Source organism: Ornithodoros turicata, chromosome 5 (assembly GCF_037126465.1).
Source record: "Ornithodoros turicata isolate Travis chromosome 5, ASM3712646v1, whole genome shotgun sequence".
Classification (NCBI taxonomy): Eukaryota; Metazoa; Arthropoda; class Arachnida; order Ixodida; family Argasidae; genus Ornithodoros; species Ornithodoros turicata.
Window position 1 is genome coordinate 63,263,321 of NC_088205.1, and position 12,350 is coordinate 63,275,670.

General features: G+C 47.7%; 1 long non-coding RNA gene across 1 annotated transcript; it reads right to left on the bottom strand.

Moving 5' to 3' along the window:
* Window positions 1–9,741: 9,741 nt before the first annotated feature.
* On the bottom strand, window positions 9,742–10,737 carry LOC135396130 (uncharacterized). Its single transcript, XR_010423320.1, has 3 exons — window positions 10,520–10,737; window positions 10,271–10,343; window positions 9,742–9,925 (listed from the first exon to the last, which is right to left on the bottom strand). It is a non-coding gene; the product is annotated as an uncharacterized LOC135396130 (long non-coding RNA).
* Between the last annotated feature and the right edge of the window lie 1,613 nt (window positions 10,738–12,350).

Sequence of the window (12,350 nt, forward strand, 5' to 3'; positions counted from 1 at the left end):
ATGGGCGCAGTAGAGTGGAGAACGCTGAGAAAAGACAACCCTTAATGCAAGGATGGCAGAACAGCGGCCCAAAGCCCAATTTGAGTGTCGGCCCAGTTCACTACGACGTCGGCCAGAAGCTCACTTCCTCGCCCACCCCCTCAATAAATATACCGCCACGTCGACAATGCAGATCGTTCGGTAATGATGGCACACCTTTGAAGCTTGAAATGAAGTACTATTAAGGAAGAAAAGAAGAAGAAGCGGGCGGGGGGGGGGGGGGGTTATTGTCAGAAAAAGGAAAAAAGTAAGGGGAAAGGTCAGCCGTGCAGCACGCCGGCTTGCTATTCCCTAAACAAAACAAAAAAAGGAAACGGAAATTAAAACATAAATAAGAAACAAAAAGAAATAACAAAAAGACAAATAAATAGATAACAAAAAGAAAAAGAACTCGCCTCACAGTGGAGGAGCTGATGGGAGATATCGTCTTCTACGGCGCAGCAGGGGCAAGTGGGAGATGGGACGCGGCCCATTTTGAACAGGAGTGAACGGGTGAGGTCAACGTTCAGCCGAAGACGATGTAGAAGGAACTCCTCCTCGCGAGTACAGCGGCAGCCGATGACAAACTCCAGTGAGGGGTCGATGAACTGCAGGAATGCATGCGGTCGGATAGTGTCTACAAGAAACTGGCGGGTGCCGTCGCCGCAGAGACGCCGAATTAGCAGGCGACTCGCAGACACCGGGAGCGGCAGTAGGGGCAGCGCGTGGCCGCATCAAGCGCAGCCGTCTCGCAGCCGCGTCAACACAGGTGTTTCCGTGTAGCCCTGTATGCCCGGGTACCCACTGAAGGCAGATACGGTGGCCGACCGAGGAGAGGTGGCCGTACTTCAGAAGTACCATGGTACGCAGATCACTCACGACGCTCGGGTGGTATGCTGACAGGAGTGCCAAAGACGCCTTGCCGTCTGTGAGGACGACCCACGCATCACGCACAGATTCAGCGATATGCCGCAGAGCGGCACGCAGTCCGAGCAGCTCCGCATCCGTGGAGGACACTGTGCAGGGAAGTCGGAGGGCGAGGTCACGGTTTTCCTGCGAGGCGTAGAAGGGCGCTGCTGATGACTCATTCGCTACCGACCCATCGGTATATATGGCGCGGCTCTGCGGATAGGCCGAACTGATATGCTCGAGCGCGAGCTGGCGGGCTACTGTCACAGACACGTCGTTCTTCCTCTGGAGGCCGGGGGTACTGGCACAGATCTCGGGTCTTGAAAGGGTCCACATCGCCGGGGCGTGCAAGGGCAGGGAGAACTGTGCAGGGTGGACCCTTTGAGGCGAACGAGAGCACGATCGAAGTCAGAGGCCGGGCACTCTTTGACGACGTGGCGAAGGTAGTGAAGAGGGTGTCGAGTAAGGTACCGTGCGAGAACGCTGAGGGCTGCGCCGTCCTGCAAGACAGAGTGTGTCTCGGTGGTCGAAGGGACTCCCAAGCAGACGCGGAGGCTCCTTGCTTGGCTAAAGAGGAGATCTCGATTTCTGCTTCGGCTGATACCATGCAAGATGGGAAGGCTATACCGGAGAGAACCCAGCACGGGGGATTGGTGGACACGGCGGAGGTCAGAGAAGGACGGGCCCCATCGCAAAGCAGCGAGGCAACGAAGAACCGCCACGTAGCTGTTGATCTTGGTGGTGAGAATCTTAATGTGGTGAGACCAGGAAAGGTCGCGGTCGCTTACCACGCCCAGGTACTTGCAGTACGGGACAAATGGCAGTGGTGAACCTTCAATGACGAGCGGGAACGTCGTCAATGATCGACGAGTGAACACCATGGCCACAGTCTTGCTGGGTGAAACGGAGAGACCGCGGTCGGCGAGATACGCGACGATAATATCTAAACCTTCCTGCAGTCGATGCTGAATGGTGTCGCGGCGAGCGGTAGATGTCCATAAGCAGATGTCGTCGGCATCTAGCGTGAGACGCGTGTGGTGGGGCAGCAGTGCAGGAAGAGAGGCCATGGTGACATTGAAGAGCAGGGGGCTGAGCACACTTCCTTGAGGAACGCCGCGGCTGACAGGGTGGGGGTCAGTGTCCCCCTCAGTGGTCCGACCAAACAAGAAGCGGTCGCTCAGGAAGTCCTTGATCCAAAGAAGGGGAGCGCCTCCGATACCAGTTTCTTGCAGTGTCGCGGTGATGGCACTATGGAAAACGCTGTCGTACGCTTTCTTTACGTCCAGGAAGACCACGCCAGTCATGCGATCTTCAGCTCTTGCCTGCTGCGTCCCAGTCACTAGATCGATAACATTATCTATCGCCGACCGACCCTGCCGAAAGCCTTACATTACTTCGGGGAAGAATCGCACGGTCTCGAGGTACCAACTCAGGCGACGAACACCATGCGTTCCAACGTCTTTCCCACGCAGCTGGTAAGGGCAATCGGATGGAAGGAGTAAATGTTGCGGGGTGATTGGCAGGGCTTGAGAAGGGGAACCACCATAGCGGTATTCCACACTTGAGGGACGTCGCCCCTTTGCCAGCTGGCGTTGAGCATCCGCAAGAGGCAAGCACGACCTGAACCCGGAAGGTTCCGAAGTGATTTAGACGTGACTTGGTCCGGTCTGGGGGATGTGTGCTGGGGCGAGTCCCGCAGCGCAGAGTCCATCTCCACAAGCGAGAAGGGAAGATCCAAAGCCGGCTCAGCGGACGACGCCAAAGGAACTGGAATGCCGCGGGCCGACTTTTGGTCGGCCGAGGGATCGGCTGCGAGGCGAGCGCAATATTCCTTAGCAGTATCCAACTCCGTGTGTGCGGTGGCTAGGGACAGGGCACGTAATGGGTGCCGGAGCGTGACAGGAGAAGACAGTCCCTTCATTACGTTCCAGAAGCGGAGGTCTTGGGTTCTGTTACCCATGATTATGTACCTCCTATCTGTTGTTCTTTTTCGGCTCCGAAAAACTAGGTTCGAAAAGTACCACGCCATTTTAATTCCCCTTTTAATTGCCGTGAAATATTAGATATCGACATAGTACAACAATACGGAATATTTGCGGATGATGGCCTTTGGTTACTTGGAGCATATCTGCGTATGTGGAATGCATTCAGCCATGTTGTCTTCATCATTCGATCACAAAAGACACAGTCTATGTGCATGTAATTAGATTGGCTTATTTTTTGCGGTAGTAGCTCTTCTCCACCCGGTTCGGAGCGTAAAGCACCCATGCGTTTGGTAGTAGTTACACCCACAGCATTTCTCTAACTATTTATGGATACTGTTAACTTGACATAGTTCACATAATGAATTATTAGGACACTGAATTACAAAAACATGAAGCAGTGCATGTACTACTTGATAAAGCCATCGACACTTGCAGTGTGGTGGAAGAGATCTGGGGACAACGCGGTATTTTACGCGTAGATAAAAAGTAAATAACAAGCCCCCGACATAAGGTAAAAAGAATGACGATTAACCGCGGTTAGAAGCATGAATAATTTAGTTACGAAACTACTGCACGGAAGTCTCGTAATTAAATTATTCATGCTTCTAACCGGTCAATCGTCATTCGGATATTTTACCTTTACATGTTCCCCTCCCGTACACAGTCTTTTATTGCGTTCATTAGAAAAAGAAAGTGATTTTAAATGCATTTGTGTGTGCCATGCAAGGTAGTGTGTACTCTCGGTGTGCATGATTCGAGAAGTTCGTCGGCCTTCTGGTTTCAGACTAAAACACGTTACCGAAAAAAAGGAACTCAATAATGTTTACTCGTTACCACGAAAAGAAAAGGACCTAAATACGTTACCCGTTACCAAAGTAGCAAAGAGATCCCGTTCCCGTTACCCGACAGTAACGAGTTACTCTTGCGTTACCATGGTATTACAGAGCCATGATAAACATGTCAAAATTAAAATTGACGTGTACTTTATTTGGTACGGCAAATTATATAGAATTCGCTTAGAAGGATATGATACTCGAAATGACCATCGGTGGTGTGAGCATCGAAATGAGCATCGGAATATTTTGGTGTGTTTCCTTGTGAGAGCCTCCTTGGCATGACTGAACAATTGCTGTGGAAAGGTACGGCTGCATCAGATACGGCCACTTTTGTTTGATGCATCGCCTGGATGTGCCTGATTCAGTAACGAGACTGCTTATCTGTTTTTTCTGTAAATTCAAAGTCAACAGCTGTTTTTTTATTTACTTATTTTTGCAACACTGCTAGGAGGCTACACGACATCAGCTACTCGTCTATGTGTGCTAATAAACGCTTCACCAACATCTATAAGCAACTTCAAACCATAAGATCAGCCAAACTTTCACGGCTACCACCTCACAACCCGGCATCGGCTCCATAAGGCCTTCGATTGATTAGTCAGATGCAGAGCCTTTAACGTATAATCGTCGATACGCTAACTGGTACAGGCAACACAAATATCAAAGACGCTTACCTTAACATTAGCTCTTCGCATTCGAGTGCGACGTCTGGGACGTACCAAGGCATTTTGTTTTGGGAAGGCAAAGATGATACGAAAATTCTAAACTTGCATCACCTTTTCTCGCCTTCATCTTGACCATTTCGTCCACCGTGGGCCACGCTGGCGCGGTTGTCATTTGTGTCACCTTACTAATTGCTACCACCGTGGTATAGCGGTTAGGATGACCGCTTACCACGCCAAGACTGGGAGGTGAAGCGGGCTCGAATTCCTCGCACCGGCTGTGCTATTTGGGGTTTGCCCTGGGTTTTCCGGCAGAGTTTCCAGACGAATGTCGGCACAGTTCCCATTGAAGTCGGCCCAGGACACATACTAACCCCCCCCGTCCTCCACTCGTTCCTGCTGTCCCCCCTCCATCTGCCCAAGTCTGTACGCTGCTCATAGCCACAGTTACTTCGCAGCAGTAACACGGAATTTAAAAGTAAAAATAATCTCGCTAAGAATAAGAATATTTGTATCTTACTAATCCAACGAATGATTCTAACTGGAGCCGACAAGTGTGCAGAAGGGAGGGCAAATACACGGACTAAGTTCTTTCTTTCTTTTTGTTTCATCGGTATCCTTCGCTGTTCATGACACAAACGAGCTGCATATAATGAACCCGGGATCTCGTCATCTAAGTCAGATGAGCACATTTTACACCAACACGGCGAATCAGCAGAAAATGGCTGTGTCATCTGAGGATCCGAGGTTAGTCGAGTTTAGTGACTCTAGTTTATGGGCAGCAAGCTGTGAGATAACAAACAAGAAGAAGAAAGAGAAAAAAAAAGAAATCCCAGGGTGCTTTTTCAAGAATGCTTCACATGGTCAATAACACAGCCGAATAATATTCGTTATGCCGGTCACCTTAGGACTCAACAAAAGAATGACTGTCGACGAAAGGCTCCCAGGAGCTGAACATCCGTGTCGGGACACCACGTGTTAGAAGATTACGGAATTTCCACATGCTAATTGACAATGTCGTCCCTGTTGAAGCCGAATGTAAACGAAGAAAAGTAACGACTAACGTGGGTAACGGTTGCCGATTTTTGTAAGTTTATAAGTTATTACGCGTAGTTACAATTTTTGGCAAAGCAACTAAGTCGTTACTTCGTTACCAAAAAAGTAACTGGTTACTGGGTAACGAGTTACGTACAACTGTGCTATACAGGGTGTGTGCAGAAAAAGTAGCTCCGCATTTTCGTACATAGCGCGTTCCCGGCTTGCCGTACGATCTTCCGGGGGTGCACGACGAATCATTCATGCCATGAGAAGCGAAAAAAAAAAAAAAGTGGTAACCAAACCCTGCGTAACAAAATCGTTAGTCACGCGAACTTTGCTCCGTGCATTTCATTGCAGTGTAGCACAGTTGCGTCGCTCTACCGCATATGAAAAAACCGAAACGAAATCGGGCACGCCTAGCGGTAGCTAGACGCAACTGTGCCGTGACCGCCATATTGAGTTCTCCAAAGGCAATGCGGGATGCAGAGAGAGCAACGTTTGCATGGGTAACTTTTTTCCTTACGCAGTACTTGGTTACTAATTTTCTTTTTTTGGCAACGCATAAATACGTCGTCGAGCGCCACCTCACAAAAACATGACTTGATTTTTCGTAGCTGTCGCTTGGCTCGCTAAGCTTGAGCTTTTGTTTTGAATGGTATTGCCGTTTCAATTGCGCGTATTGCGGTCCTTCACGAGGAGTGAATCGAAGCAGACCACAAGAGCATGCTCCACTATCATCACACTCCACTAGAACGGAGCATCACAGCACGCTGGGAAAACGAGGAAAATACATAATGGTTGAGGGCTTCTCCTGTGTACACTTTACCAGTGCACTGAAAGCACGCTTTGCAAGAGAGCCCCACTGCGACAAGCATTGTTTGACTACAGTATATCTAAGTATATCTACAGGGTATCTAACATGGCCAAAAACTGCTGTCATCTTTTAAAGCAGTATGTGAAAAGCATTCCCACAAAATATGTTGGTCCAAAGTTGTTTCACCGCGGCGCAATTAATTTGCAAAATCGCCCTCCCACTCACCCAAATCACCCAGTCTAGTGTGACGTTCGTGGTAGAGAGCTCCCTCATTGGTTGGTAGGAAAAACCGTCTGCTACGAACATTGCAAGCTGTTTCTTGTTGACTTCTATTAGTTATGTGATTTATATCACGTTTTCTGAAAAACAAAGCATATATGGATCCAACAAGATACAACTGACAACAAAGATTGCGATCACAAGAGTAATGCCCGTGGCTTCTGTGCAATCTCAAAATTTACAGCAGCAGAAAGCAAGCGATGACGGCGCTATTGTGGCGGCACCTGTTAGCCACTGAACTAACTGTGCAGTAAAAAACGGTCAGACAGGCTGCACGCTGTCGGGAAGCACTGGGGTATCGCTGAACAACACACAGTTATATTCGTGCTGCACCACTCGTTCTTCCCGTGGTGTCAGCGCTCCCAAAAAGTCGAGGTCGTGTCGTTGACAGGCTTCAAATCCGCTGTTTCGGCCATCACGCACCGGAGAACGCCTGGCGTCTCCGAAGCAGTACCAGACGCTCCGGTGTGCGCGATGTTGCTCACCTCGATCATGTGATCCCAGGTCCAATGAGGAGCGTCCCTACCACGCACGTCACATAGTGACGCGCGTGGCGGCGGTCATCACGTGTCTATTGTGAAGGCGAAGGAGGATGTTTCGCGCACGGGAGATTCGGGGGGCTATTCGCGTTTTTCGCCAAATCGACGCCGCACAGTGGTGAAACTCGGGACTAGCGGGGACTAGCCGATCAAGGTACACACGGCCGACAACGCATTCACTTGCGGAGAACTTGCTGCTTTTCGCATGGGTCGCTCAGCTGAACCTGTTGAAATCATGGATGAAGGAAGCAGTGCAGACAACGACCAGCAAACAGAACCAAACGACTTTTGTTCTGTGCCACAATGCGACTATGCGCGCCGAGGGGACAGCCAGTTTCTCTTTCCACGTTTCCTTCTTTCCACACATGGAATACCGCCTACTTTGACGCATCCTCGGAAGAGATGGATTGAGCGACGCAAAATCAGCAAACCTGTTGCATCCGCACCGGCCTCGGTGGCTCAGTCGGTAGCGTGTTCGCCTTCTGATCCCGAGATCGCGGATTCGAACCCGGCCGAGGACGCCAGCAACTTGGTGGCAGGGTACAAGTTGCTTAGACACGCCGTCTTCCGCGAGGGACGTTAAATGCGGGGTGCCGTGTGATGAGCTTTCATTGCACGTTAAAGAACCCTCAGGTGGGCAAAAGCAATCCACAGACCAACCGCTGTGGCGTCGCTCATGATCTCAGTTGTCTCGCGACGTAAACACCCAATTATTATTATTATTATGTTACATCAGCAAAGCTTATGTGTGTATAGCAGAGCTCTTGGAGCGGCACTGCCTACATATCTGATGAACATTCTTTTTCTTTTCTTTTTTTTTTCTGAAGCACACTTCTGTGCAACTCACGTCAGGAAGGGAAGCAAAACCTAGTCTAGGCAAAACAGAACAATATTTTTCAAACTTGAGTAACCATTATGTGCAATAAAGCGCAAGGACTAGCGCGAAAACGTATACCAAGTCAGTTTTGTAACTGTGCATTTGAATCAGCGCGTCAAATCACTTTGGAAAGAATGCAGAAAGAATGCGACGTTTCGTTAAAGAATCCCAAAAACATGCGCACCAGCGACACACGGATGTGGCAGCATTACCCTGTAAATTCTAAACTATGCATTCGTACACGCGCTACACACTTAGAAGATTTTATATCTGTAAGAGAGCATTAGCACAGATATCCTGTGCTTGCATGTCTCTCACATTCCTGGAGCACAGCACACTCCCTGCTTGCTATTTCGGCCTCGCAACCGGTAAACGTGAAATTCACCTTTACGAAGTGTGGTTGATCCGGAACGTCGCAAATAATACGCGACAACTATAGCCTTCTCTTTGAACAACTAGGTTACGCCTGCCAGAGTATATGAGCAGCGTCTAATACTCGTTCGCCTTCAACGCATCGAGAATCAAGATTGCAGTTCAAAAATCTCAAAATCGAAACTAAGTGACAACCTGGATACGCCCGCCATGTTGGAGTTAAGATGCGACATCTACAGGTCGCGCAAAACGCGAACTGCGGGCGTCCCAATTTCGCTACGGTTGTGCTAATTGTGGGAAAACTGTTTTCGGGCGCCTTACGTTCCATACCGATCAAAAACAGAAACAAAGTTGTGTGCCTCTAGTCTGCTCCTTTAAAATACCGGCTGGGCACATCTGCATGTTTCTTTTAGCCGAAAGCACGAAGCGCGCTTTCCGCGCACGTGCAGCCTACGTTACGTGTGACAAGCATGTACGTCGCATTATGACCGGGTACGTTTGCGAGTCACGCGTCGCAGATCTCACGTACTACGTACAGTTGTCTTTGCGGCGGTATTTATTCTCTCTTTTTTTTTTTTCGTGATCCTCGGGAAAAATATTTGCGCTGAACGTGGATGATAAAATATGTGCTTCGATAAGGGCGTGTTAACTAGATAGTGTGGGTTCCTTTACAGATACGTTAGGTGGCATGTTGCTCGTGCTTAGAAAATTTAACTGACAATTCTCGTTTTCTGCAACTACTTATATGCTGTGTGCATGTCGATAACACGTATTAGGCAATAGAGTCGAACCTAATTTACAGCGGAGGCGCTTGGAAAGACTGTCTACTTGTATAAGGTACAGCTTTTGTGGGTTTCGACAACGAGGAGCGGAAACTTATTTAGAATTTGCTTCTCTGTCTTTTGCAACAAATAACTACCGAGCAGGAACAACTTTGATATGTGCATGCGTGCATTTTTTGCTTTTTTTCTGCGAATGTTCTCTTATAAGAACACATGTTTTTGAGCAGCCTGCAAACAACGTAGGCAGGTGATCGCTCGATTACGCAACGTTATTCCGCCCCTACACTCTGAAAAAAAAAGGAGTCGTACCGACTCCTTTACGGGGGTAAAACGTCCTAACTCCGGGGTGCAAAATAACACCCCTTTTGAAGAGTATCTGCAACTCCGGAAACTACGGAGTAAAATTTACTCCTATGGTACAGAGTAAAAGTTACTCCCATACAGCTCCCTATTTACTCCAGCATATCGGGTGTAAAAGTAACTCCGTTCATGAGGCTAGCATAACTCCACTGGGGAGTTCTTGTTATGCTACATAAGGCATAAAAGTTATGCCCTTCACCTGGAGTGCACATTACTCCAGTCGTCTCCTCACCTTGAAGATCATGCAAATAAGTGTTGCAAAACAGTATATCTAAATAAGAAACATTTATTGTGTCTCTGATACAAATTGGCAAGAACAGAAAAAGGAAGCTTTCAGTGCTTAATATGATCCTATGAAAACAACTGGTAAGATGCCACAGGTACAAGTACATTCTTTCATTATAAGGTTGCCACACACCCAATGCAACTATCACCTGGCATATACTTCCAACTCCTACAAACAGGAAACAAAACAGTTATTCGAAGTTCATCTGTCACTATACATTAACATATCAGTGCATAGGAATTTGGCATATCGGCACCCACTTTTCTGCTTTTTCATGAGAAAGCAGGGGGAGACGCGCCTTTTGAAGTGCATCTGGCTGAGGCATAAAGTGCAGTACATGTACTTTAGATTTTTCTTTTTTCTTGGCAGAAGAGTAGTTGCCTTATATGAGAAACTGCTGTCATATGCAATTCACAATTTGGAGCCTACAAGAATATCTTGCCTAAAATAGATGTGTGTATACACTTCCCAATATATCTATTGTAAAACACCTGTAATAAGATGAGCACTTACACAAGTGAAAAGGTCAGATGCACCTCCTTCAGCAGATGAGCAAGGGCATGAATTACTCATGCTCGGTAATAATCTGCAAGATAAATATAGGTAATGGAGTCCGAGCAGTGGCGATATGTTACGTTATCATAAGTCAAATACTTTCATAACTAACAATTTCTTGTGCCAAACAAACTATGCTAGGAAAATGAGTGGTTTGAATCATGCCTGTGCGTGCAAAAAGTGTTTGGTGCTATGTCGGTTACTTACTCTCTTGTTCATCAATAATATTCTCATTTATGAGCTGATCATTACTCTAACTAGTCCCTTTGTCTTCCTTGCAATGTGCATCCATCCTTTTGTGGAGGTGGAGCAGCACTTTCTTTTCTCTGTCTGCCCAATGTGCCGTGCAAACGACTCGTAAATCTGAAACAGTAACAACAGCATTAGAACTCAACACTGATGATGCAGTGGCGGATCCGGGGGGAGGGACGGTTGCGCGATTGCCCCCCCCCCCGGCTCAAAACAGTAGGTTTAGCAGCGGTGTCCCCCCCCTCCCCCACCTAGGGGCTTCGACAAACAAACAACAACAACAAAAGCGACACGGACTGGATCCGCCCCTGCACTGACACCACTTGTCGTCGGCAGGATACACGTGAATGATAATACAGAACGGCGGTAATACCTACCCCATTGAAACTTACCAGTGCAGGGTACCTCCTTACTACAACCTGCACAGTTCACTTCTCATTCCAGAGACATGCCGAGTGATGCTAGCCGTTAGGTAACTTGCCACCTTCGTCATCTGCAGTGCGTTCCATCAAAGCCAGACTATTCTGCAATGCTGTTCACATTAATTAACAAAGCGTCCTATCCAAAATACGATTTCACTTATCGTCAATTTGAAGTTCCTGTTCTTCAAAGAAGTTAGACTTCTTAGAATACAAAGGTCCACTTACGAAAAGAAACTCTCTTGAAGAAGCATAACTGTGAACCGATACCACATTTTCATAATTCGTGTACGTAACACAGGACGCATACTTACCTGAAGTACATACAGGACGACACTCAGACACATGATTTGTAGTTGTGGCATTCATTGCACTTCAGCACGCCGACGTTGTTCTTCGACGATAATCTTATTCAGCTTTGAGAACATCATTGATAGTTTCAAGTTCCCGCACGACAACAGCCAACCGCTAAACGACCGCACGATGTCAGTGTTGCTAGACTAGGCAATGAAAAGAACGAAAACTGTCCAAGAATATGAAGACGCCTCGCGCTCAACTCTTACCACGGAGTAAAGCGCTGGTTGAATGGAGTTATTAGAGCATGAAAACATAGAAACGCAGAAACAGGGAGTTGCAATGGTGTTTGGTGAGAGTTAAACTGCACCAAGGGGTGTAAAATTGCCTAATACTCTCGTTCGACTCCTTTTTTTCTCAGAGTGTATATGATATTCCTGTCGTTATCAGCGTAACGGAAGCATAGCATCGGAGGCACCTAGAAACGGGTCCTGACAATAGGATATTTGTGCGTAATTCCAGGACGCATGCGTCGTCTCTCGAGACTCAACTACGTTTATCGGGTCTCCGAAACACGTGACCACCCCAAAGGAGCCGTCGTCGGGAACCGGTTGCTTCTAGTTACTTCAACAGCGGAGTGGTGAGTAGTGACGTTCCAGCCATGTCAGATACGGTGGTTGCAGTTGCGATTTTCTGTTACTTCCATTGGTGTAAAACTTGGACATTACATTCACGACAACTCAAGTAATGGTCGGTATGGTTGACTATTGCTGATAAGAACTGTTCGCTAGTTCTCAGAAACCCTTCAAGAAGGGGTGGTGAACGTCCTTTAGAGAACATTCCTTTTATTGTACACGCACACATGCGCATATTGCCAACACAGTCCGCCACTCGATGCCACCCTTGTGTAACAAAAGCCACACTTCGGGAGATGAGCTCGGCACCTCATGCTCGTAGTTTGTGTATGACATGTGCGAGACAAATAGAGGTGTTTTCGGCCTTTGTATACGTACGTACGTAGATGAAAAAAAGAAAGGAGAAGCGACATATATAACTCTTGCAAATCCCTTGTCAAT